The sequence below is a fragment of the Haematobia irritans genome, chromosome 1, assembly GCF_050003625.1.
Source record: "Haematobia irritans isolate KBUSLIRL chromosome 1, ASM5000362v1, whole genome shotgun sequence".
In the NCBI taxonomy this organism is placed as follows: Eukaryota; Metazoa; Arthropoda; class Insecta; order Diptera; family Muscidae; genus Haematobia; species Haematobia irritans.
Window position 1 is genome coordinate 191,793,249 of NC_134397.1, and position 6,142 is coordinate 191,799,390.

The window sequence follows — 6,142 nt, forward strand, 5'->3', positions numbered from 1 at the left end:
GACCAACTAGTTCCTTTGATATCTTTAAGGCCTCTGTTATCTCGATCAACTTCATTTTACGGTCATTCAAAATAATTTTGTCGATTTTTTTGATGTTTTCGTCGGTAACCACCTCTTTCGGGCGTCCACTGCGCTCACCGTCCTCCGTGCTCATTTCACCACGCTTGAATTTTGCATACCAATCAATTATTGTTGATTTCCCTGGGGCAGAGTCCGGAAACTCATTATCAAGCCAAGTTTTTGCTTCCACCGTATTTTTTCCCTTCAGAAACCAGTATTTTATCAAAACACGAAATTCCTATATTAACTTTGTCATTCCGTTTGTAACACATCGAAATATTGCTCTAAGACCCCATGAAGTATATATATATTCTGGGTCGTGGTGAAATTCTGAGTCGATCTAAGCATGTCCGTCCGTCTGTTGAAATCAGATTTGGCTTGCGGAGCCTCTAAGACAGAAGCATATTTCATCCGATCTGGCTGAAATTTGGTACATGATGTAAGTATATGGTCTTTAACAGCCATGCAAAAATTGGTCCATATCGGTCTATAATTATATATAGCCCCCATATAAACCGATCCCCAGATTTGGTTTGCGGATCCTCGAAGAGAAGCAAATTTCATCCGATCCGGCTGAAATTTGGAGCATGGTATTAGTATATGGTCTCTGACAACCACGCAAAAATTGGTCCGATCCCCAATCACACAAAAAATGGTCCATATCGGTTCATAATCATGGTTGCCACTCGAGCCAAAAATAATCTACCAAAATTTTATTTCTATAGAAAATTTTGTCAAAATTTTATTTCTATAGAAAATTTTGTCAAAATTTTATTTCTATAGAAAATGTTGTCAACATTTTAATTCTATAGAGAATATTGTCAAAATTTTAATTCTATAGAGAATGTTGTCAAAATTTTAATACTATAGAATTCTACTTCTATAGAAAAATTTTGTCAAAATGTCATTTCTATAGAAAATTTTGTGAAAATTTTATTTCTATGGAAAATTTTGCGAAAATTTTATTTCTATAGAAATTTTGTCAAAATTTTAATTCTATAGAAAATGTTGTAAAAATTTTATTTCTATAGAAAATTTTGTAAAAATTACGTCTATAGAAAATTTTGTCAAAAATACGTCTATCGAAAATTTTATCAAAATTTTATTTCTATAGAAAATTTTGTCAATATTTTATTTCTAGAAAAAAATTTGTCAACATTTTGTTTATAGAAAATTTTGTCATAAGTTTATTTCTATAGAAAATTTTGTCAAAATTTTATTTCTATAAAAAATATTGGTAAAATTTTATTTTTACGGAAAATTTTGTCAAAATTTTGTTTCTATAGAAAATGTTGTCAAAATTTTGTCAAAATTTTATTTTTTAGAAACTTTTGTCAAAATTTTATTTTTATAGAAAATTTGACAAATTTTTATGTCTATAGAAAATTTTGTCAAAATTCTATTTCTTTAAAAAATAAAATTTTGTTAAAATTTTATTTCTTTAAACAATTTTTGTGAAAATTTTATTTCTATAGAAAATTTTGTCAAAATTACGTCTATAGAAAATTTTGTCAAAAATACGTCTATAGAAAATTTTATCAAAATTTTATTTCTATAGAAATTTTGTCAATATTTTATTTCTAGAAAAAAAAAAAATTGTCAACATTTTGTTTATAGAAAATTTTGTAATAAGTTTATTTCTATAGAAAATTTTGTCAAAATTTTATTTCTATAGAAAATTTTGTCAATATTTTGTTTGTATAGAAGATTTTGTCAAAATTTTATTTCTATAGAAACTTTTGTCAAAATTTTATTTTATTTATTATTTAATCGGCCTTTTTAGTTTAATATATACCACGTCTGGACTACCTTGCCATTGAGAAGACGGTGTTTGGAAGTTTTCAGATACTTTGCCAACCAAGTAATTCGATTGTCTTCAGTAGAAGTTTCTACGCAATCCATGGTGGAGGGTTCAAAAGCTTCGGCCTGGCCGTATATACTTGTTAAAATTGCTTTCCTGATTTACTTTGGTTTGGCCACATTACCTTATCGCTAAAGAAATGAGCCTTCATTAAAATTCTCAATCTTCAAAAATCATTTTATAATTTTTAAAATTCAAATTTGTTTTTCTTATGAATAAAATAACCACACATTATCATGAAAAATGTCTTCCTTAAAAAAATAAAAAAATAATAACCAATATATCAATAAATTAATTTATTATATATAATACAAGACATAAACTCCTAATAAAACAAATAACCAAAGAAACTCTAGAAACATTAATACAAACACCATATTTAAGCCTAAATAATTGTTACTAACAAAAGCTATGCTTCATACAAAAAAAAAAAAGAACAGAATTGTAAACATCAACAACAACAACAATAACAACATGAAAACAATAATAAATAAACAGGCAATTTGACTATTAAATTATGATAGGAAAAATCAATAACGAACTTACCAAAAAACTTGTAAATTAATCACAAAATGTCATCGGAAGTATCCTCTATAAATAAGAAAAAATAAATAAAAACTATATTACCATAGAAATTTGTTGTTGATATAAGAATTATATAAACTATTATTATTATTTGGCATTAGCAAGTGCCACTATCCTCCCATATACAAAAGCAAATAAATCAATTGTTACTTCTCGAACCCAAAAAGTTTAGAAGAAAAATTTCAAATAATTACAAAGAAAATGCTTTAATGTTTAACAATTCCCCTACTCCTAAAATAAATGAAAAACTCCCCCATGGAAATGTTCCCCCCCTCTCTAAAAAAAAAATTGTATCTCAAAGACACTGTAAATTTTTATAGCAAAAAAAAAAAAACAGTTATTATTAATTGAAAAAACAAAATATATATATTCATTAGACGAATTTACATGAGAGAACAGCAACAACAAAATATAGCTTAAAAGTTATTGAAACCCCTATAGCTATTAATAAACCTATAAATAATTGAAATATACATAGTAATCTAAATATATATATGATATATATACATACATACAAATACAATTATAATTAAGTATACATACAAATATACCTATGGATATCCTATATATATAGAAATCCATATTAGTTCTAAATTTAGTTAAGTTTAAAAAATACTCAAAACAAAAAGCTTAATTTAGATACTATTAGCTTATAATTATAAAGATATAAAAAAATAAGAAACAAGCTTGAAAATACTGAACCGACGAAGAACAAAAGTAACAACCAAAATCCAAACAGAATGTTTGAAATGAAATCTCACAAACACAAAGAAGAGACAAAAACACACCCATTATTATTAAATCAATAAACAAAACAATAGAAAATTAAAAGAAAAATTTTATGTGTGTCTTTATTTCTGCTAGAGGGATGGGGTGATTTTGAAACGGTGGTCCCATCGTGGTTTAACCAGTAAGTAAGTCTAAACTCTGGCAGGGCCGACTATATTATACGCCAGCAAAAAAAAAAAAAAAAACAAGTATATACAGCCGTAAGTTCGGCCAGGCCGAAGCTTATGTACCCTCCATCATGGATTGCGTAGAAACTTCTTCTAAACACTGCCATCCACAATCGAATTACTTAAGTTGCGGTAATGCTTGCCGATGGCAAGGTATTTTAAAACCTCCTAACACCATCTTCTAAATTGTATGTAAGTCCATACGTGGTATATATTAAATCAAACAAGTATATACGGCCGTAAGTTCGGCCAGGCCGAAGCTTATGTACCCTCCATCATGGATTGCGTAGAAACTTCTTCTAAACACTGCCATCCACAATCGAATTACTTAAGTTGCGGTAACGCTTGCCGATGGCAAGGTATCTTAAAACCTCCTAACACCATCTTCTAAATTCTATGTAAGTCCATACGTGCTATATATTAAATCAAAAAAGATCGATCCAATACGTATATAATTCAGTTTGACAAAGTATACATAAAATTTTGACAAAATTTTCTACAAAAATAAAATTTTAACAAAATTTTCTATAGAAACAAAATCTTCACAAAATTTTCTATAGAAATAAAAATTTTGACAAAATTTTCTATAGAAAGAAAATTTTGACAAAAATTTCTACAGAAATAAAATTTTAACAAACTTTTTTGTAGAATAAACTTTTGACAAAATTTTCTATAGAAATAAAATCTTGGTAGATTATTTTTGGCTCGAGTGGCCACCATGATTATGAACCGAATAAACTTTGAAAAAAATTTTCTATGGAAATAAAATGTTGACAAAATTTTCTATAGAAATAAAATTTTGACAATGATGAAAATTTTATTATGAACCGAATAAAATTTTAACAAAATTTTCTCTAGAAATAAAATTTTGACAAAATTTTCTATAGAAATAAAATTTTGACAAAATTTTCTATAGAAATAAAATTTTGGTAGATTATTTCTGGCTCTAGTGGCAACCATGATTATGAACCGATATGGACCAATTTTTGTGTGATTGGACCAATTTTGGTATGGTTGTCAGCGACCATATACTAACACCACGTTCCTAATTTTAACCGGATCGGATGAATTTTGCTCCTCCAAGAGGCTCCGGAGGTCAAATCTGGAGAACGTTTTATATGGGGCTATATATAATTATGGGCCGATATGGACCAATTGTGGCACCGTTGTTAAAGATCATATACGAACACCATGTTCCAAATTACAACCGGCTTGGATGAAATTTGCTTCTCTTGGAGACTTCGCAAGCCAAATCTGGGGATCGGTTTATATGGGGACTATATATAATTATGAACCGATGTGGACCAATTTCTGCATGGTTGTTAGAGACCATATACCAACATATGTACCAAATTTCAGCCGGATCGGATGAAATTTGCTTCTCTTTGAGGCTCCGCAAGCCAAATCTGGGGATCGGTTTATATGGGGGTTATATATAATTATGGACCGATGTGGACCAATTTTTGCATGATTGTTAGAGACCATATACTAACACCATGTACCAAATTTCAGCCGGATCGGATGAAATATGCTTCTCTTAGAGGCTCCACAAGCCAAATCTGGGGATCGGTTTATATGGGGGCTATATATAATTATGGACCGATATGGACCAATTTTTGCATGGTTGTTAGAGACCATGTACCAACATCATGTACCAAATTTCAGCCGGATCGGATGAAATTTTCTTCTCTTTGAGGCTCCGCAAGCCAAATCTGGGGATCGGTTTATATGGGGGCTATATATAACTATGGACCGATATGGACCAATTTTTGCATGGTTGTTAAAGACCATATACCAACACCATGTACCAAATTTGAGCCGGATCGGATGAAATTTGCTTCTCTTTTAGGCTCCGCAAGCCAAATCTGGGTATCGGTTTATATGGGGGCTATATATAATTATGGACCGATGTGGACCAATTTTTGCACGGTTGTCAGAGACCATATACCAACATCATGTACCAAATTTGAGCCGGATCGGATGAAATTTGCTTCTCTTTTAGGCTCCGCAAGCCAAATCTGGGGATCGGTTTATATGGGGGCTATATATAATTATGGACCGATATGGACCAATTTTTGCATGGTTGTTAAAGACCATATACCAACACCATGTACCAAATGTCAGCCGGATTGGATGAAATATGCTTCTGTTAGAGGCTCCACAAGTCAAATCTGAGGGTCCATTTATATGGGGGCTATACGTAAAAGTGGACCGATAGGGCCCATTTTCAATACCATCCGACCTACATCGATAACAACTACTTGTGCCAAGTTTCAAGTCGATAGCTTGTTTCGTTCGGAAGTTAGCGTGATTTCAACAGACGGACGGACGGACGGACGGACGGACGGACGGACGGACGGACGGACGGACGGACGGACATGCTCAGATCGACTCAGAATTTCACCACGACCCAGAATATATATACTTTATGGGGTCTTAGAGCAATATTTCGATGTGTTACAAACGGAATGACAAAGTTAATATACCCCCATCCTATGATGGAGGGTATAAAAAGATCGATCCAATGCGTATATAATTCAGTTTGACAAAGTAGACATACAATTTTGACAAAATTTTCTACAGAAATAAAATTTTAACAAAATTTTCTATAGAAATAAAATTTTCACAAAATTTTCTATAGAAATAAACTTTTGACAAATTTTTCTATAGAAATAAAATC